Raw genomic sequence first — 21,729 nt, 5'->3', positions numbered from 1 at the left:
CTTCACTGAGGTTACTGAAGAGTTGTCTTTCCTCTGCTTGCTTCTGTTCACAAAACTTCTAAAACTTTAATTCCTTTGAGACCTTCAAACATCTGTAATATTCAGCTGAAACTGGAAAACATGCTCAAAAGGCACAGTGACGTGTGTGTTTCTGTTCCCTGGGATAGCCGAGCTAAAAACATTTTATCACTGGTAGGAGGGAATTGTTTCCTTCTCTTCAACTTTTTCTAACAAAAAAAAAATCCCCAAATATCCCACAGACTTCTTGTTCTTAAAAGAAATTCATTTTAACTTAAAAAAAAACCCCAAAACGACCACAACCACTCCCCTGGAAACCCCAAGCTGTGAATGAAACGTTTCATCCCCTGGTGTAAAGGGTGGGGCTGATTCCAGGCAAATCCTGAAGCCAGCAGTTGCAAAGGTGGCTCAGAGCAAAGCTGGCATCTCCTTGTCCTCCTTAGCTCCAGTTTGTTCAGAGATCCTCAGACCCATAGATCAGGACTGGAGCCACATAGATGTCAGGAAATTGTGCCTCTGCCTTTCACCTTTGTTCAGGCCTGGGGCCACACACAGGCATCCTGGCACTGACTTTGGGTGGTGGTGCTGAAACCATTATAAATCCCCAGCAGTCTCTTCCCGAGGATATAAATGTTTGCCTTCTCTAAGAGATAATCTCATGGTCGTTTCAGTGACAGCTCAGATCGAAGCCGGAGAGAGAGTGCACGAAAGGGTAATGGGAGAGTAGTCCACAGCTGTTTCTCTGGCTGTTTTTCTCTCCCAGACGTGAAAGCAGCAGTGGGGGAGCGAGACACTGAATCAATGCCCCCCACCTACACACATGCTTCCTCCACATAGCCCTGTGCTGCCTGCTTACCACAAGCACTAGAAGCTCGGCTGTAAATCCACTGTCCAGACAGATCCTTGACACTCCAGCTTCCGCCCTGATTCTGCAGGACACGTGCCTGTAGCCGGTAGATCAGCATCACCCTCGCTATCAGCAAGGAAGCCTCCTAAGAAGGGCAGTGAACACTGAGGGTATCTCAAACCCTTTTTCTCTTGTGCTCAAGTTTGCTACTGCAAGAAGCTCCTAGGCTGCTTTGATCATTGAACCATAGAATAGTTTAGCTTGGAAGGGGCATAAAGATAATCTAATTCTATCCCCCCTGCTATGGGCAGGGACATGTTCCAGTAGACCAGGTTACTCAGAGGCCCATGCAACATGGCCTTGAATATTTCCAGGGATGGGGCATCCACAAGTTGCTTCTCTGGTCAACCTGTTCCAGTACCTCACAACCCTTAGAGTAAAGAATTTCTTCCTAAAACAAAGAATTTCTTCCTAAGTAAAGAATTTCTTCCCAATTGAAGAAGTTTACTAGTCCTCATGTACCCACTCAGACACCCTCTGAACTCTCCAGCTCTCAAGCATCTCAGGCTCAGTCTCCCAGTAGATTTTCTTTAAGGCAGTGCAAATGAAGTTGGCCAAATACCACTGAGCCCTAAGAGCCTCCCAGCTATGCATGGGGCACTGGTAATTCACACATGCACACACCCTGTGGCTTGTGTTTCCACTGTGGATTGTGCTATGCAAAGGAGCGCCTTGCAGCTGAGAGGAGCTGGATGCAACCTAACTGCATTGGTGGATATCTCTGCCTAAATTGGTGGTCAATCAGCCCACTGCTAAACGTTGGCTGTGAGCGGGTGGGAGGAAGGAAGCTGGGGTTGGAGGAGAGAAATCAGGAGACTTGCTGGCTTTTGCAGGGGGCTTTTGTGCACTACCACCAGTGGGCTTCCATGGCTCTGTTTTTCAGCTGGGAAAAGCAAAAGGTAGACCTTCTGAGCTGACTCAGAACATGTCCAGTTCTCTGTGGGAGGCTGAAAATGTCCAGTTCTCTGGGAAAAGCAGCTAGGTGCTGTATGTACTGCCAAGCCAAACCAAACCAAGCCAAACCAAACCAAACCAAACCAAACCAAACCAAACCAAACCATTTGCATATATGCAGCCCTAGGCACGAGGGCTGGTACGGATATTGGACAGTTGGTGACCCCTTTTGAAGTTTTCATGGAAACGTCCTTGCTAGAAACCCCTCTCATCAGTGCCTTTTGAGTGAGAAGAGACCCCTGATCCAAGCAGCTGTTTCTCATCACAATTATGTGGTGCTGCTTTTTTAAAATTAATTATGATTTTTTTTCAGGAGAAGTTATTCTTTTGGCGTAAATTGCTAGCTGGAGACCAACTACTTCTTCTTGACTGTGGTGCTGCTAGATGTGCTCAGCACTAAAACCAGGAATCACAGGGTTAGTTGTTTGGGCTGTAACAGATTCACATTTGCCATGTCCAGGGTACCAAGGGGTACTTTGCTGTGCAGAGCTAAGGTGCTGTAAAACCAGAGGCCAGCCCAGCAGCATCAGTTTCAGGAGCTGCCAGCTGTACTTCACAAAGCACTTGGGATATGTGATCTGGGTACATGTCAGGTGAAGAGACTGGCCAAAACCAGAAGTGGGTCTGTCTCCAGGTGGGAATTGTCCAGTCTTCCCCTGCTCCAAATCTGTTGGCCCTGGCACACAGGCCATGCTGGGGAAGACTCTTCTCCAGCTCCTATGCAGAAGTAGGTAGAGCAGGGTTTCACAAGAACAGCCTTTTTCTCATGGCATTTCTTTTGCCTTGTAGTCTGAAATCTATCAGCCTACAAGGTTGTTAGTAGAGCCTACGTACATTCATGGCTGCTCTTCCATGAAGTCAGACTTGGACAGTTAACAGCTAATCCAACCATGGGCATGGTAGAAGAAATCGAACAAGCTTCTGGTATTTCTCCAGGAGCAAGCATGAGGTCTCAGCAAGGCACCTAGAGCCTGGCCTGCTGCCTGCATGCACCTTCCCAGCAGGTTGCTTATCCATGCCCACATCCATGGGTGCAGCTTGAAACCAAGTCCTGGAGCAAGAGAGCATGAACCCAAGCTCTTGCTCAAATAGTTTATGTAGGAAGAGGACTTGCCCGCTGTGTCTTTGGTTAAGGGTGGATGCTCAAAGCCCAGACCAGAGCCAGGCTAGCAGTGTAGACTAAACGTTTGTGCCGGCCCCTGGCCTTCCTTGCTCATTCCCTGGAGGTATCCTGCCTTGGGAGAGGAGACCCCTCAATAGTAAGCACAGCCCTGATCTCAGCAGCAGAAGGGGATGGAGTCACTCTGCAATCATGCTCCCTAGGCAGTTTTGTGTGTGCGTGCAAGCCCTGGAGTGATTGTTCCTCTCCCCTCCCCAGCAGATCTTGGTTTTGAGATTCCCACATTTCTTTCCCAACAACACAGGCTACAAGGTTTGGTGTTTACTCTAGGATTCAGCATAAGAGGGGAAAGGTGTTTCATATTACTGCTCTTCCATGGGCCAGACAGGGGAAGCAGTGTCCAGAAGTGAGGGAGCCCTTAACTTTAGTCAGTAGACACATCCTTCACTTCCAGTCTCTCTTCTTTGGTGAATGCCGCTTAGTGAAAGCTGCTTAGACTTGGCCAGGGATCAGCCCTGCGAGTTTACAAGATTCACAATTCACAGATGTTAGGAACTAAAAGGCTGAGTGTGGGTGGAGAATGTCAAGTCTGAAATAGCTCCCCTGCCACCCTGGCACAGGCAGCAAAGAAAATGTTTCCGCGTGACATTCTTCGAACCAAAATTTCCTACAAGGAAAATGCAGAGGGGAAAAATAAGAGGTAATCACTGCCATCTCAGAGGGTTCCTGGTTTTTCCTCAGGAGACTGGCATTTGTGCTGACATCAGCACAAAATAGGCACTAGAGGTGAGCTCTAGGGCAGCCGCTTACACGTCTCTTCATTCACGCAAACACAGGTCTGCTTGAAGACGCAATCCCACTGGTGCACAGATATGTGGATGCTATTTTTTCCTTGCTGGAATCCATTTTAATTTAGCTCCTGATTCATATTTCATTCATTCTCCAAACCCACAAAACCAGGATAGGTTTACAGCCTGTACTATTTGGATAAATCATGGACGGGGGAAGAACAGGGGGACAAACCAGGTTGTTCTCCTGAATGATTTTCTCTGTGACTCAAAAGAGGGAAATGAAAAAAAAAAAAAGGAGGTGGTGGGGAGAAAATTAAAGTCATCTTCCCTTGCTTTCATGTTCCTTGGGGAAAGTCAGATCTGCTTTTCATCTTTGGTAGTTTGTTTTGGTGGGCTTCACTTTACTCTTGTTTCTTTAGGCTTTAGTGGCTGAAAAAGATGTGATTTCTATTTTTCTACTTCTGTATTCTCCTCAAGATAATTGAAAATACTGGGGTGGGATTATGTGGAAAATATATTTACTGAACACCAGAACAATGAAAGATTTCTATATCATCTCAATTTTTTCTGGAAAAAAAAAAGTGTTCAAAAGCTATAGAGGGAAACATTAAAAATTATGTCTGATAGTTTTCTTGGGGGGGGAGGGCAGGAAGGGGAGGCAGAGGAGCAAAAGTTCAGTTAATTTTAATTGAGGAATTTCCCCATATTTTGTCATTCAGCTTTTGAAACTGTGACCACAACAGACTGTTTGAACTGTGGTGTGAGAGAGACTGAAAATTTCCCCAGGCAGCTATATGCAGGTACTAGCCACAGAGTTGACAAGGAAAGCTTTTAAAGTACAACGAAATTCAGCACAAGTGCTGCACCCAGCAGAGGAAACTCCGGCCATCTGGAGACGAGGATGACCAGCAGCCACAGCAGTTTGAAAAATTGCAAGAGCTGCCAAAATTAAACTGTGAAGTCAGGCGGGGAGGCAACCAATGACTGACGAGATCAGAAGTTCAGCGATGCCCCAGATGAGCTCCCAACAACAAGTGTGGCTGGCGTACACCAAAGTTTATTAAGGATGTTGAGAGGAGGGGAAAATACCCATGCAGAAGATGCCCAGCTGGTGAGGAGGGAGTGGTGGTGATGCTTGGGTCACTTGATGAATCCCATTGGCCAAGTCCCTGGGAGATCCCACCCATTCGCAAGTGTAAAATAAATCTCTAAAGTTGTACCTCGTGTACCACTTGACCTTATTGCTTTTAGCCTGCTGGCTTTATATCTATTTATTTATTTTATTTTGGTTTGTCCCCAAAGAGGGGCTCGAAGGAAATGAATTTTGAACCAGCACCTTTCACCACCTTGCAGTACTACCCTGATCCCTGCATCCAGCGGTGAGTCTCCGAGCGTGATGTAACTCTCCTATCGCAGGTTTGATCTGAGTGTCTTGTGTAATTGTTAACTTTTCTGCTATCATCCGGTGGCAGCTGGGCTGCACGCGGAAAAAATGTGCCGCTCTCTTCATGCTCAGTGGAGCTTATTATTATTTTTGGCTTTCTAGCAGGTTACTGTTTAATTATAGGCATCCGTTTAAGATATCCCCCTTTTCCTCTTTGGCATTAGAGGAAAAATATATGATAAATAACACGAAAGCTGATAGTATCTCTCACTTGTGTTTTTGGAGCAGAAGGTTACTCTGTGCTTTGGGTAGTACAAGAATTGCTTTAGCTTTCTATAGTGTGTTTATCTGTGTCTTTAAGTGAAAAAGCTTCTGGGAGTAATATGAGCTTAACTATTAAGCGCTGAGATTTTCAAATTTAAAGGATAAATAAATCGTTTCAAAGATTCAGAGAAGAAAAAACTTCCTTCTGAGAGAGAGCAGTTTTCCAGGAATATTTTTTCTCTCTGTCTAGCAGCCAGCTTCAGAGCCTGACAACCACTCTTATTTTAGCTTTGTTGTTACACTGAGTTTTATAAGTTTCCAACAGATAAAAGATCATGTCCGCACGAGGTGTCACAGTATCACATTGTCGGTTTGTTTGTTTCTCCCAATAGAAGATACTATATTTAAGCATGTAAATGACATGTTGATGGTATTTTTCCAGTCGTAAAGTTTGGAGAGGTGAAATCCTCTGAGCACAGTCACTTGTTGAGCTGCTTTAAGACTAGTTTCTGTCTGTGTTTTGTGAAAGCCCTGGCCGGTGTCTCACGAAGGCATTCAATCCCTGGAAGGGTTAACTATTAACTCTGGATCCTCTGCAGGGTGCTGAGGAAGGCTACTCCTGCTGCACAGCTCTCTGTTGAAGAAAGGGCTTGGCCACTGTCATCCAGTCCATGGCATTGCAGGCAGCTTTGTGATAATTTCTTTTTGCCACTATCGTGATTTGCTGCAATGGTTGTGGGGGGTTTTATCCCCCCCTTAATCCACTGAGTGTTTGGTGCCACTGTTGTGTGAAGGTCCTGGGGATGAGTGTGAGACCTGGCAGCGAGGAGGAGCCGTGGTTGGGGCCAGCAGAGGGGAAGGAGGGGAGATGGGAAATAGCACACGGTCCTTGGCTGTGCTGCCATGGCAGAGGAAGATGGAACGAAGCCGAGGGTATTGGATTCCCCAACAAGACCTTCCACAACATGAGCCCCAGGGCTGGCTGGGCACATGCAGCCATGCTCTGATCTCCTGCAAATCCACCCAGCCCCACTGACCCTGGCAGGGATGTGCCTGCAGCCAGAAGAGCAGTATAAGACTGGTGCCCATCCAGAAAGGTGGATTTGGACTGGCAGCAGTGGAGTGTAGTAGATTAATAAATTTCCATGGTTGGAAGCCACAGCCAGGCAAATTCCAAAATAGAAAAGGACAAAAAAAAGAAAACAAATTAAAATTAGAAAGCATGAAGATGCACTGCAAAGCGTACCTGAGCCCTGAGACAGCTTCCCAATGCATAAGCTCCAGTCACATCCCATCTCATGTCAAATAACAGGTTCAGAACACTGGGGCTGTGGCTCAGGCAAAAACATCCAGCTGGAACAGGAATTAAAGAGAAAAAAAATACCTTGGTTGTATTCTGTAGGACTTTTTTAATGGACCTTTCATCCCTTCAAATCTGCCTCGTCCAGCAAATCAGGCCTTTCAGTAGAAATGCTGCTCCTTGCCATATGTCTTAGCAGCATGATGAGTTTTTAAGTGACCATTGCCATGCAGGAAGCCTCAGGACAGCTTGGGACAGATAGAGTTTGTGACACCCCTCAGTCATAAAACCTGTTCAAGATGTAGCTTAGAGTAACAACATGTCTCAGCTGTTATGCATGTCTGTTTACATGAGCCAAGAGTGGCATTTGTCCAATTATTTGGGGCTGTGCCCTGTCACAGGTCAAAATCAGCTGAAAGTTGGTCCCAGAGACTTTTCTCAGTCTGAAGACATAGATGGTCTTCAGCTTTAAGCTCCATTGGCTGGAGTGAAGCTGGGGGGCATATCTCTCACTGCTTTAACAAAATTCAGTAATTTCAGAATTGCATTTATTTTACAGTTTAAAACACTTCTGCTTTGATGTGGCGAAAATACTTTATTTAGTGAATACCAATGTGCTTCTTTGCAACTTTAAAATTACATCTAGTAATTATCTAACCAGCAAACTGATAACATTGAGCTGAGGCATGCTGGCAAAATAACAGTAGTGAGAAGTGTTTGAAATCCTGATAAATTGGGTGTCACACAGATTTTGCTGTAGTACAGTGTGGAGGGAGAAGCAGTTATAAATCCTAGTTAGCTCTAAGATTTGTGGCTTTGATTTACTCCCTGCTGTTGCTTCATCTGTTAATCCCTTAAGTTTGGGGGTGTCCAGCAGGCAGGAAATGTGGGAGACAGCTGAAACATTTCCTCTGTCAAGAGGTGAACACAGATCACTCTGAAGAGCACTGGCTAATGTGCCATTATGATGCTTGTATGCTTAATGCCTGTCATTTCACAGGCCACTGTGAAATGGTATATCCAAACAACACAGTAGTTCAGTGCCACAGTTGAGGAAAAATAGTTGGGTGAGGAGACAATGTGAGATTGTTTTGGCCACTTCAGCCTCTGTCTGAACAGCCCAGCTCCCACACTGAGGCTATTTATTTCTTTGTAAATGTGAGTATCAAGGCAAAGCATCATGTAAAAGCATAGAAAATTCAGCTGGGGCACAGAGCAGCAGTCTCCTCCTCCTTCACAACCCCACTTGTTGCTGTGGGTGCTGGAGTTCAGTGCTGGAGCTGCTGCCCAGCTTAGAGAGGGGCAGAGGGAGACTGGATTCTGATGGGGATGTACACCCTTGTGCAGAAGTGAAGGATGCAAATGTAGCAGAAAGAGCTGAAATGCTAGAATTCAGAAAAACCCTCAAAATCCTTCTGCTTCCCTTATAATGGGACTTGCATGAAATGCTCAAAATCAGGAATGTAGCACACTCAGTGCTCTGGCTCCTGGGACTTGGAAGGTGCTGCTGTAACTGAGGAAATACCTGCATTGAAGTGCCAAGCCACTGACCCCCACAAATTACTTGTTTGGATGGTACCGTGGGAGCTCATCCTGTGCTGCCGAAAACCCAGATCAGCTCTGAGTCATAAAAAGAGCTATCTGAAACAGGAGGGATTTCCACCTTCCAAGAAGTGCCCACCTAGCTGCAGCTGAAAGCCACTAATGTAAGATGAAGAAGGCACTGTAATTATGATCAAAGTCCAGCTGTTGAGAGCTATATAATTAGTATCTCTCTCCAAAGCTGCTTTTTTTTCTGCTAATGCCTGGTTGGGGGAGTGATGTTTACAGATAAGTTACTTGTGTTCTTGGAAATAATGGTCATTAGGCTGCTTTACCCAGGAGCTCTGTTCTTTTGGGGCTGTTGAGAATGCACCTGCTAGTGCATTTGGGCTATGGTCCTGTCTGCTCTGCTTCCCCCTCTCCCCATGCTGAGGCTAATTGGTGGCCTCAGGATTTTGCATCACTGATGTGTTGAAGGTGTTCACTGTGGCTCACTACTCCCTTTTGAATGAAAGACCTCTCACACAAGCTGCTCTTTCTTCTTTTATTTTTGGCTTTGTATTCTCAGCACAATATGATATGGTCCAGCCTCCCAATTTTCACTAATAACAGAGGAACACCTCTGTAATCCTCTGGTCTCTGCAGCATCTGTGCTGGAAACCTGGTGTCTCAGACATGGTCCTGGGTTTTGGGAGGATTGCCAAAACACAAAAAAATAAAACAAACTCCCCCAAGCGGGTATATAGAAAAATATCTATTTTTAGAAGAGAATGAGGGAAACTGTCAGAAATGAATTAGGGCATGGAAGGGAGAGGAGGGTATGGGCCAGGGAAGCATCATCTATTGGGTGATGGATGTATCTGGGTGGATTTTGATGAGCAGGGTCTAGTTCCAGTCAGCCAGAGCTCCTGGGTTCAAAGAGGTCTTTTGTCAGGAGCATTGCATGTGTCACTTCACCTTCCTTCATTGGTTCCCACATGTATCAAACAGGGCTGGTAAACGGACTGCACTTATCAGATAGGAGTCTTGCCAAGGTTAGTGCTTGCAAAGCAGCACAAAGGTGAAAACTCACTGTACCCAGTGCTCATCATTGCTAATAGGCACTAATGAAACAGCAGGCTTCACCCCTTTGGGTTGGGAGGGGACACAGCCAGGCAAAACGTGCTGGCTACCCCTCTTGGCTACAGTAGTGTCCCTTCATGGTCATGAATCAATGCTGGTGTAAGCAGCTCTCCTTTCACAGAATCATAGAATTTAAGGGTTGGAATGGACCTTACAGACCATCTAGTCCCAGCTCCCTGCCCTGGGCAGGGACACCTCCTCACTAGATCAGGTTGCTCAAGGCTCCATCCAGCCTGGGCTCGCTCAGGTATCAGCTGGGTGACATTGTGACAGAGATTTGCTTAAGCTGTGATAAGGTCATGTCCTACAAGAGCATCTCATCTCACGTGCAGGCTCTGCAAACTCCTTGCATTTGGTCAACGTCTTTTCTCTTTCCTCACACTATGCTTTGCTGAGGAATAACTGAACTCCTGCTATGACAGGGTGGACAAATCCCAGCTTCCTTCACCTTTGAGATGGGAGCCCGAATTTGCTCTGTTGACAGAAAGACCTGAATCCCAGTAAGGAACGACACATGACTTGGTATAGATCTATTTGCAGAAACAGCCAGTGATACAGCAGGTACTTTCCAAGAGAATCAGAGAGGGGCCAGAAATTGTTCTGAGCAGCATGCAGTGTGCTTAGAGCAGCTGGTGACTTCTGGAGGAGCAGAATTGGCTCCATCAGGAGCCAGATGCGCACGAGGTGACAGCATGTTTTGCTCTGTGCCAAAGCAATTCTTGCACTGTAGCCTCCTAGGCAGGAGGGCTTTGCAGAGCAGCTCTGCAGTGAGGACATGCTGCCAGAGTGGGACCTCTTAGTTGCCCCCTGCACCTTGCCAGGGATGTATGCTGATGGTGGTGAAGAGGAGAGAGTATTTATCTCATCTTTGAGGTCTGTTTTTTGGTCACTCTTCTGTTCTTGTACTGAAATCTCATCAGAAGATGGGTTTAGAAGTTCTTTGCAAAATGGTACTTAAGAGCTGCACATTAAACCCTCTTCAGCTCTTTCTTCCTGGCAGAGCCCCTGCAGTCTGCTCATCCGGGCTGCTATCCTCCATTTTGTCCTGCTGGACCTCTGCTCTGTGTCACAGAGACTTTGTTGTGCTGCAGGCATTGCAACCCTTCCACAGTCACTGCCATGGACATCATTTTTCTCTTTTCCTCTTCAAAATGGTATAGGCTTCTCAAGAAAATATTTGTCTGCTCAGAAGTCCTGTTAGTGCTGCTTAAAGGATTAAAGTGGAACCAAATCAACTGTTTTCTGGGTTTTTTCTCACATCTCAAAGGACTTTACGGAGAATATGAGAAGACTTTCATGTGGTCCTTTTTATTGTGAGAACAGCTTATTCATAGTGCCTTGCTTAAATTCCAATAATACTGAAGAAATTAAAGAAGCAATAGTTCATCTGTTCAGAGGTGTTTAGGGTGTTCATGGTACAGTTTATAATTCCATGCTGATTTACACTGTACCATCTACTACAAGCTACTTCACAATGGCTCCTCTCAACAGACACAGGGATTTCTGGCCTGATACAATGCAAAAGGGCCTAGCTTTGATTTAGGAAAAATACAACCCTCTGACATTCAACAGGTGTTCCAAAGGAGTATTGAACCCTCATAAAAAACACATCAATAGGTGTCACAAGGTGTTATGGTTTAGGAATGGTATTCCCCAAATTAGTGTTCCCACCAAAACACCCCAGACCATGTGCTGCTCCCCCTGCAGTGGGATGAAGAGGAGAATTGGGGGCACAAAAGGTAAAGTTCACAGCTTGAGATAAGAACAATTTACTAGAAACAGCAATGAAATAAGAAAACAAACAGTAACAATAACTATACTAATAACAGTATACAAGACAGGTGAATGACTCACATGCAATTGCTGACCATGCAGAACTCAGCACTGCCCAACTGCACTCTGCTGCCCCAGAAAAAGGCACCCTCAGCCCCCTCCATCCCCTCTGCATGGCATAAGGTGGTATAGGACAACCCCACGGTCCTACTGTGCCCCCCCCTGGCTGCTGCAAAAGTTAACTCTGTCCTGGCTGAACCAGGACACAAAGTATGGGAGAGGAATGAGGGTCTTAGATGAGGAAGAAATCAAGGAAACTTGACTTTCAATTTGGTGACTGGCTCTAAGCTAGTTTTGCATTTATGTGAAAACCTTTGTGGGAACATGGGCATTGTGATGGGAGCCAACAGTTATACTGCCATACAAATTTTGAATTCTGTTTACTTTAAAAATTTGTAGCCCACAATCAACACTGAAATAATCAGAAAGGAAATATTTTGCTATAATAGATTTCTGAGATTTGTTTGACTAGATCTGTTTATGATACATAACATCTGCTTAGATATCTTCAAGAAAACATCTGTATCTGTTCCTAGGGCTTACTTGGGAATTTTGGGTGCCTGTTTAAATCACTTACTGCTGTGTAGCAGATCATCTCCCCACAGGATTTTGCTGCTGAGTCATTTCCAATCAGGTGTTTGAATGCCACAGGTGGCCTGGTGTGATAAATACCAATGCATATAAGCAAGGGGAATTTGGTTAGTGCATGGAGCTATAAAGAGAACAGCTACCTCCAAGAGTGAGAAGGGGGAAACCCTGCAGTAAGTGATCAGGGCTTCAGTAGGTTCTTTGCAACATAAAAATAAGCCTGCTTACAAAACCTTGCCCTGGGAGGTTCAATGCTTGCCTGATTTAGTAATGTTGATATGCACTTGAGTCACTGCATGCTGAACAAATGAATGGAAAGAAGCTTGAAGTGTGCTGGTGAGCTGGATGCTGCAAGCAGTGGCAACTCAGCTGTGTATTGCCAGCAGTGTCTGCCTCTACACTTGGGAGTAAGAGCTGGTGGGGCAAAACAGCAGGATTGCTGTGCTTGCTGTCAGTGGGATCTATGAGGTGACAGGTGTGACATTGTACTTCAGCTGGCTCTGAGAGTTAATATGGGCATTCGGTAGTCAAATATTACAGGATTAAATATCTCAGTGTTAAACAACAAGATTTTTTTACACTGTTTTCCAAGTTTAGTTGTTCATATTTGTGAATTTTCCTCTTAAAGTATACAGGCTGGAAACATAATTCCTGTTTCTGATGGAAAGGGAAACTCTATGTATTCATAGCACTCCAGGAGCTACAGCTTTAAGATAATCACAAGTGAAAATCATAAATCACATTAGGTGTGGCAATGTATTGATAAAATTATAGGGAGCCTACCCTGTAATTTCTTAGCACCCAGCACAGTTACAAAAGCAAAGATCCTGTGAGTGCTCCAGGTAGCGTTCCCTTACACACCAGCAATGTTCCTGATAAACACCTCGCTTGTTCCTGTCTTCCAGGACTATAATCTGCTCTTAATTCTTTGTCCTTCATCTGCCCTGTCTTGGAGCTATCTTGTGACACAGAGAAAGGTTTTTGCAAGTGCTCTCATTTTTGAGAGGAGGATTCTCTGCCCTTGGGCTTAGCAATAGCTGCCCTACCACAGCATTACTACATGCTGAAAAATGCAGCCTGAACTGTATTTAGCAGAATGCCTCCCCTTTCTGTAGGAGTATCACTGGTGGCAGGGAAGGGGAATGGGAGTTATTGTTTAGCATCTAAAACACATCAGACCTCACAGGCTGGCTGTGGGGGTAACAAGTGAGAGCTTCAACCAAATTCATATTACAGGAATCTGCACCTAACATCTGCTTTGCTGGCATTTCTGCTTTGCATTTTAATTATTTACTGAAACACAGGATGTTGCTGTTTACAGCTTCCTGCTTCTAAAGAGTCCTGGGGACTTTCTGTATTATCGTGATGATTTATTTTATAATTTTGTAAAATTCAGCCTTTGAGAGAAAGTTTGAGAGTCTCATGAGCAGTTCATAGAGAAAAGAGTTCGTGTAACTAAAGACAGGAGCAGCTTTTGTAAGAGTAGGTGCCTAGGGAGCCGTGTCTTACCTGGCTCAACACAAAATGTCACAAGTATTTTACAGTAGACAGCCTGAGAACCTTCCTGTTCTAAAGGAGAATCACGTATTTCATGTTCCCTGTCTGATGAAGCTGTCCTTCTCCTCTGTGACTATATTTATATGACTAAATGCCCTGCATGCATAGTATCCCAGGGCTGAAAATCAGTATGGGCTGCATGATTTCTTCAGCTTTGCTTCCTCCTGGTGGGGGGCCATGTAGGATGTCCTCTTACCAGCCTCTCCCTGCTGCCTCCTCACAGTGGGCAGATTTGGGAAATGACTGTCCTGTCAGTACCAGCTTGGTGCCTACTGCTTAGTGTGCAGGAGTGTCCAGTGCAATCTGCAAGGCTGTAGCTGCAGCAGAACAAGCACTTGGACAAACAAACCCCAGGAGCTTTTGGGGCAACCCTGGCAGAGAGAGGATCTGACTCCTTCACACATCAAAAATGTTCAAATCTCAGCAAGTTTAAAAGAAGCTCCATTCTTGGCAGAGTGTGTTAGTGTCCTGGGGACCATATGCATTTAACACAACTGATAGTGATTTGGTGTAAGCTGGGAAGAGGCTGCTTGCAGGAAACATGCCAGTCTTTAAACAGAGCTCAGAGCATGTTGCAAGGCTACAACCCCATCATGAGCCATTGGGGCTGCAGGTACAGCCAGAAAAGCCCATGTTGTGTGTGCCTCTGCCATGCTGTGGAGCCTAGGTATGGAATACCATATTGGTTTGGTCCAGAAAAGTGCACTCACTTCTGTGGATGCAGCTGTAGCAGAGGTGGGAGGAGATGAATCCTGCTTCTCTCATTTTGTGTCTCTGGAAGGTTCAAGTGGTGCCAGAGCTCAGGAAAGGTTTGCAGGGTACTGAGATATCCTTACCAGGGAGAATAGAAGTAGAAGCCCCTTACCCTGTCTTCTGCTGTCTGGAAACACCCCAGAAATGGTGTTCCATGCAGGAGTGTGAGGACAGGTGCTCAATTTAGCCCACTGCCAAGACAAGATCTCAGAGCACAGTCCTCTGGCATCTCAGTCCTGACCCACAAACCTACATCCAGCATCATCATCCCAGGGATATGGCACTGCAGTCAGACACCCCAAGAACTGAGCTGGGCTTACCTGGTTTTCCCAAGTTCACGGTCACATGCTGCAGAAGTCTCCTCTTTTTCCACTAATCCTCCCAGCAGCAGGCTGCTGAAGGCACAGACATGTCACGGTGAGGAGATGCTTCATGCTTTACTAGGTGTTCATAGCTTCTCTGGAGTTGCCTTGGAAGGACTTCATGTAAATGTAACGTATTTAATAGTTCTAATAATCTCCATCCATTCCCATACACCATACTTCTGTGTTTATTTGCCACTAAATAGAGCATACTGTGCATGAAATATCTATTATCTGCTCATCTGGGTGCTTGCTATCTGTATACCATGGTCTGGAGCTTGTAAATCAGCCATGTGAGAGTTCCTTGGATGATGTTTCATCCTTGCACTCCTTGAGCCTGATTTCATCTCTGCAGGCATGGACATTGCATGTGAGATGTTGTTGGGTTCTGACTGTACCTTTCAAGAGACACAAACTAATGTTATTTGAGTATTTTTGCTGTCTTAACCCTGTAAACTTTGGGAGAAAAACTGCTCTGGCTGCGCTCTCTAGGCTATTGCTTCTTTGGCCCACAACATTTCCCTTTATTGCGTTAACAAGCAAACCAGTCAGGAACCCAAAGAGATCCTTGGTGGCTATCCAGCACAGTGCAGGTCCTTGGATTGGGGGACTGGACATACTCATGACAAACCCTTGATCTGGGGGTTTCTCTCAGGTTCTCTTGGTGAGGTACTGCCTTGCAGCTGGCACTTGCTCTGCACATTCCTTAGGAAGATATGAGCTCAGAACATTTGGTGGTGGACCGGACTGTATAAAGCTCAGCTGAGACCATGCCTACCTTGTCCATGCTACATAAGATGAGAGCTTGGGCTCAACACTGCTCATGGTCATTTCCTCTCCAGACAGGCCAGAGCTCAGGCCAGGGCTGTGTCTCAAAAACATGCTTACATGTAGGTAAGGGATAATACACAAACCAGATTTTGAACCCTGGCCAGACCAGCAGTGTGGATATAGCTGAGGACTTTCCTTGTTGCTCTACCCTGGCTGTAAGTGGAACTTTTCTGTTATGTTCAGATATTTTTTTCCCCTGGCTCTGGCCTCTTTCAGAGCCTTGTAGTATCTAAAGAGAATCAGTTCCTGACACCCTGACTGCTTTTCTGAAGCTCTGATGCGCTTGGCTGAATTATTTTACCATCTGTAATAAATAAAGTAATTTCTCATTCCGTGTTGTGGTCTCTGTATTGGTGTGATGGAGGTGAAACTTGAGAGATGCTGGTTGCACTCAACACTGCAAAAGTTCGGCAGACAATAGTTAAGAGAGTCCCATTTCCTGTGCAAATACTGAAAGCAAGCTCCTTGTAAGAAACAGACAGCAACAGACTGAGGTAGATATTGTTATTGGGTAAATGCTGTGATAGCAGGCGAAATACTGGTGACCAAAACTCAAAAGAGGGGAATTTGATTGAGCAAGCCTCAGGAAGGTCAGATTTTTGGCCATCACCTCTCCAGAACTTTTCTATTTTTCTTATTACATACGTAAAATCTCTACAGAAGAGCAGTGATGAAAGCCTGTAATAGCTGTATTTTTCTCATGACTGACAACTCTTGAAAATCACCTTGCCTGCTCTCATTTCTGGGGCTGTTTCTTTCCTTTCTTTTAATATTCCCTGATGCTGCAGAGATCTGGATAACTGGAAAGAATGTGGTTAGCTGGCTTAGGCTGCTTTGGGCATTTAACATCTGCCTTTTCCCCACTTCTTCTCCAGAATAGGTGAGTGGTCTCTCCATACTGTGCAACAGAATGCAGTAGCAGAGGTGTCTGAGTCTCCTACTTGCCTAGGTGGCCCCAGGCACTTGCTGCAAACCATTACCATTAGTGGATGAGTAGGCCACAGAGTGATTTTGGGCTCGCAGTGTCCCTGGAGAGATAAAAGATGGTCTCTGTTGTCTTTAATTGTAGCTGCAGCTGGGCAGCAGAGGTTCGCACATGGCAGCAGGGCTGAAGGCAGTACTGACCCACCAGGAGACCTCTCAGCAGAGACCTGTTGCCTATCCTCTCCTGCACTGAGGGAAAGAATCCTCATTCTGTTCATCCTGCTGTAAAACTGTCAAGTCTTGTGTAAACTTTGAAAGGTAGACCCAAATATGTGCTCTTAGCTGAGTATCTGAAACTGAGCAAATGGTATCTATTACTTAGACCAAAGAGATTTATTTTTTTTAATAGACTTGAAAATGTTTTGTGGCTTCTGAACAATTTGCCTGTAAAGCTTGTCTTACAATACTTATTTTTGGATTTGGCTCAAAAATACCTCAGAACTTTGAGGGCTGGGCCTGGATTTTCCACTTCTGCTGCTTTTGAGAAGACTTTCTCACTTGCTGCAGTAAAAGCTCTCACCTCTGCCCAGCAGCTCTGGCTTTTCCCTCTCCAGACAGGCACTGCTTTTAACCAGCTGCAATAGGTTTGGGGAAGGGATTGACTGGAAAAGTGAGTTACAAAATAATGCAACTGCTTTTTAATTGCTTTGGGGTTCAATGCTTTCTTAAAATAGCTTATTTACATTTTCTTTTATTATTTACATTTGGAAAGCCTTGAGACCATGTTTCTCTGCAGATGTATTGATTGTCAACAGATGTCTATGTGCTTTACAAATCTGGGGGTAGTGCTATATCTCAGGAATGGAAGGACAAAGATGGACAGGTGACCCAGGGGGTGGGGGTTGAGCTGGGTGTCCTAAGCTCCAGGCTTGCACTCTAACTCTGGGCTTCTCAACACAGGTTGCTCAGGTTCCTGGGTGGTCTTTTGGAGTTCTGATGGCTCTGCATCCCAGTCTAGAAAGCACCAATTGCAGTGGGCAGGTGGAGAAATTGATGTGGCAGTGCTTCACCTTGGCCAGAGTGTCACCTCTCTCAGCCCCTGCTGAGAAAGGAGTGGGTGTCAGGGCTGAGCAGAGGGGGAGGGAATGTCCACAGCTGAGTTTCCAAGGATGGGTGAGAAGGGGGTGTCCAAAGTTGAGTGGTAGACAAGAGGGGTCTGGGAAAATTCACAAGATGCTGAAGGAAACCTTGAAGGGAAAAAAAATTAGGGGTGACTTGCTCCAACAATTAGAGGACAATGTCTCTAGTATTAGTGGAGTGATGAGCTGCATGAAGCCCTGCGGACGAAGAAATAACCTCTATTATGTAGAAGTGGTCACTGTCATCAGGCAGATAATGATGACAAGTAGATAGCTGATGTGATGAGATGTTGATAGGAGATGCAGCAGGTTCCTGGGCTGCGGAGGTTAGTGATAGCACACTGAAATCATTCTGCTTCCAGAAGCCATTCCCAGCAGTTTGCAGGGAGCAGGCCATGCAGTGTCCATGATGGGAACCTCTGTCACAGTAGCAATGGGAATACAGAGGGACTCTTTTTTTCTTCCCAAGGAGCCCTACAGCTAGACCTGGAGCAGGTCCACAGTGAAATTATGTGCTTTGAGGGGCTGCCACAAAGCTACAAATGTCGCGTTCACAGCAGGCTCAAGATGACTCTAACTGAAAGGAGATGACGAATGGAAAAAAATCCCCCTTGTGTTTTGTAGCATGGTGAATTAGGAGGATCAGTCTGTACAGCTAGTTTCACTTTCTTTAATATAGGTCCATCTTGCCTGCCCACTGAAGACTTGAGTAAAGAGCAACCAGAAAGCTTTACCATCCCTTCTTACCCTTTCCATTGAGCTCACACATATATGCTTCCAAAAGACAAATCTAAGTCACAGGGAGATCAGTATGCACTGTTACAGTAGATCCTAGCAGAACACTCCACATTCCCCTGAGACAGAATTTCTATAATTCCTCTAAATATCATATAGGTTACAGTTGAAATAGGGTGCATACAGTATTAGTGCCATTTTCCTAGTTCTCCCTAGCCTGGTCTTGACACATGCTGTAGGACACCAGCAATGTTGCAAACCCTTCACCACTGTCACTCCCAGTTCCTTCCTGTGTTCCCCATATCTCCTTGGTTGTTGGCTACCTCTGAGATCAGGGTTCACCCTTCTCACAGTCAGCTTCTTTCATTTTCTATTGCACATCTCTGTACCACTGGACCACTCTTCTCTCAGCTGCCCCTTCCCATAACCCATGCTGCTGTTCACAAGTTTTTTTACTGAGATATCAGAGCTAGGAAATATCTGAAAAATGTGGGAACAGGGTAAAAAGAATAGGCAATTGAATCATAGGTGAAAATCATATTCTGTCTCCAAAGAATCCTGTGTTGGTGGTTGTTATTCATTACATTTGTCCTTTCTAACCCATAGATCCATCAGTCTTCTTTTGGAGATATTTTCTAGGACTGACACATAGGAGCAGTGCCATATGGAAAGACAATCAGAAGGGTTTAAAGAAGTTGCTGGAAGTTTGAATTTAAAATGCTAAATCTGAAAGCTGGACTCAAAATCGAAAGGAGAATAAGTATTCGTGAGGGCAGTGCAGCAGGATCTGCCTCTGCCATGACAGGAGTCAGGCTCTTTGGAGCTCACATGAGCCAAGGCATCAGGCAGAGAAAGAAACAGGAAAATGCATTGTACAGTGCAGTTAGTGCTGGAAAGAAGGCTGCTTGTTGATGAAGTAGACACAGAAACAGGCATAGACAGAGGTGCAATAGAGGTCAATGAAATTCAACCACAGACTTCTCCGAGGGGGTTGAGAGCCTGGCTGTCTACCATTTGGCTCTCATTTTGGCACCCCTGTTTACAGCAATGAACCTGTTTGATTTCCAAACATCTCTAAGGGATCCTTCCAGGATGTGCTCTGCTGGCTGAGGGTGCCTGCTGGAGTCATGGGGGACAAGAGTGCTCTGCACTTCGGGGAATTCCTGATGACACTGCCTGCCAGGCACAGCTTGTCCCGTGCTGCCAGACCCTGAATCCTTCTCCTCTTGCACAGCTGTGAGCTTCATTAGGTACTGATCTCTACAAATGACTGCAGTTACAATGCAGAGCGGGGGGAATTCCAGCAGGACAAGGACTGCCAAGTTCCTCGAGTTTTAACAGTGGGATCTGAAAAGGAACCCCCACCTCTCTCAAAAACTGAAAATACAACCGACACCAAGATTCAGGCATTTAAGTGTCATGCTCATGAACTTTAAATTGTTTGTTTGCCATTGCTTTTGATGCACTTCAAGATGTAACTGGAGAAGACAAGGACAAGCAAGTGAATTGGGATTGCTGGGCCGGAGGCTGCCAGCTTCTCTGCTCTGTGACTTACTTCCCAGTCCAGTTCACACCCTGTGATGGTTGAGGGCTAATACACTAATCTGCACATGAATTAAGGGCTGTTAAGGGGTAAACTTCTGTAAGCATTCAGGAAGAAAGATTTGGTTTTAGTCTGGGCATCTAGGTTGGAATTCTACTTCCATCCTGACTCTGTGTGACTTAAAGCATTTCTGCAGCCTTGATTTTCATTCCTGGCATCAACATTTTGGTGCCTGAAGTTTGGGAGTTTTTTTGCTGTAGGACAGTGCATGCTCTACTTGAAGAAGTTAAGGCCTGTCTGAATTTCTCTATCTAAAAAACCAGTATCAGTAGCTCCTTTTAGAGCAAGCACCAGACTGGGACTTGAGTGACCAAGGTAGTTTTTCTGGCTCCACAACTGGCTTGCTGAGTAAGGATGAGTAATCCTATGGCCTCCCAGTACCTTAATTTTCCCACAGGTAAAGTGGGAGTAATTACATTGGCTTCTGTAGAGCACTTTGGGAACTATGAATAACATGAGCCATATTAGATATCATTATTTAGACATTATTAGTCATTCTTTGGGTACATTTGTCTAATATGGAAGTGCTTTCTTCTTAAGAGCACATGTTCTCTCTGCATCAAGGTTTCCTGAGTATTCCACTAGCAGGCCCTTTAGGGGAATACTGCTAGTGAAAAAAGAGCAAAATCTATAATTTAAAAAGAAAGCCTTCTCTGGCCCCATCTGCATGTCCACTGACTAAGAAAAAAGAAAGCCTTCTCTGGCCCCATCTGGATGTCCACTGACTGAGAGCTACAGACTCACTGACAGAAACTTGTACACCATTGATAGACATCTGGTGGGGAGAAACAGAAAGTAACATTCTGTAACTTTGACAACAGAAGAAAGCTCCAAATCATTTTGCTTGTGCCTACTGTGAAGGATTTCTTATCATGAAGTTTTACACTGTGGCTTTACACCAATATCAAGCCATGAAGTTCTGAATCTATAAACTGTCCTTACAGTACTGAGAATTTGCATACTGTGTGGAGAAGCACAAACCATCCTAGAGCTCCAGCTTTTGAGGGAAGCTAAGGAGAATAGGAATCTCTTGAAACCCAACACATCATCTTCACTGAGATACCTTATTCATTTCAGGTTTCCTTATAAACTGGACTATTAACGCAGGAGCAGTTCAGAGTGTTGAAGCTCCAAGCCAATGTTGGATTAAAAACCAAAGGAAAACAGCTATCTCCTAGTCATGACAGTCATTATTTTTGAAAGGAGGTTGCTGGACTCACACATGTAGCCCAGTGGTGCTTCAGCTGCACCTTGTGCCAGATTTGACCCTCTATCAGTGAAAGCAGGTGGCATCTGCCTTTAAGGTCAAAGCTACAAAGGAGGGGCTGTGCATGCCCAGTATCCAGCTTTCCTCAGGAGCATGTGCTTTTTCCCCCTCGGTGGTGAGTCAAGCTTGGGTGTTTTAAGTTTAGCTCTTTCTAAGAAAGATTTTTTTGTAGTGAAAGGTGGTGTTTTGGGTGAGAAATGTTGTTATGTTGTAATAGTTTTCTGTCAATTTCCTGGTTTGGGTTTTGTTTTGGTTTTTTTTTGCTTTAATGCCTTTGATGTGAAGGTAGGAAAAGGGGGAAATGTGGTGAAAAGTGGAAGCACGTGCTTAGAGTGAGTAGTGGGAATAGAAATGTCTTGTTTTCTCTCTAGTTTGCCACCACTTTATGTCACGCTGGGGCAGTCAGGGCTTCATTTCCTCCCATGTTGGGACCTTCAGCTTAGGGAAAGGCAGTAGCAGTGCAGATTGGTTATGGCTTGTGAGAGATAAATGCTGTGCTTGACAGGTTTATTTGGGTTGGTTGTTGGGTTTTGAAAGGGTGGGTTGATTTTTTGGTTGGCTGGTTGATTTTTTTTTTTATTTTTATTTTTTTTTAATTTGGCTTTGGTTGTTTTTTTGTGAAGTTTAACATTCCCAGCCTTCTGTAAGACTGTGAAAATTAATAGTGTGTGGATGCAGCCACAGGGGTATGTTGTTCTCATTGCTGTGTTTGCCATCTTATTGATGAGGAACATC

The sequence above is a fragment of the Acanthisitta chloris genome, unplaced genomic scaffold, assembly GCF_000695815.1.
Source record: "Acanthisitta chloris isolate BGI_N310 unplaced genomic scaffold, ASM69581v1 scaffold18702, whole genome shotgun sequence".
In the NCBI taxonomy this organism is placed as follows: Eukaryota; Metazoa; Chordata; class Aves; order Passeriformes; family Acanthisittidae; genus Acanthisitta; species Acanthisitta chloris.
Note: the sequence above shows the minus strand (reverse complement) of the source record.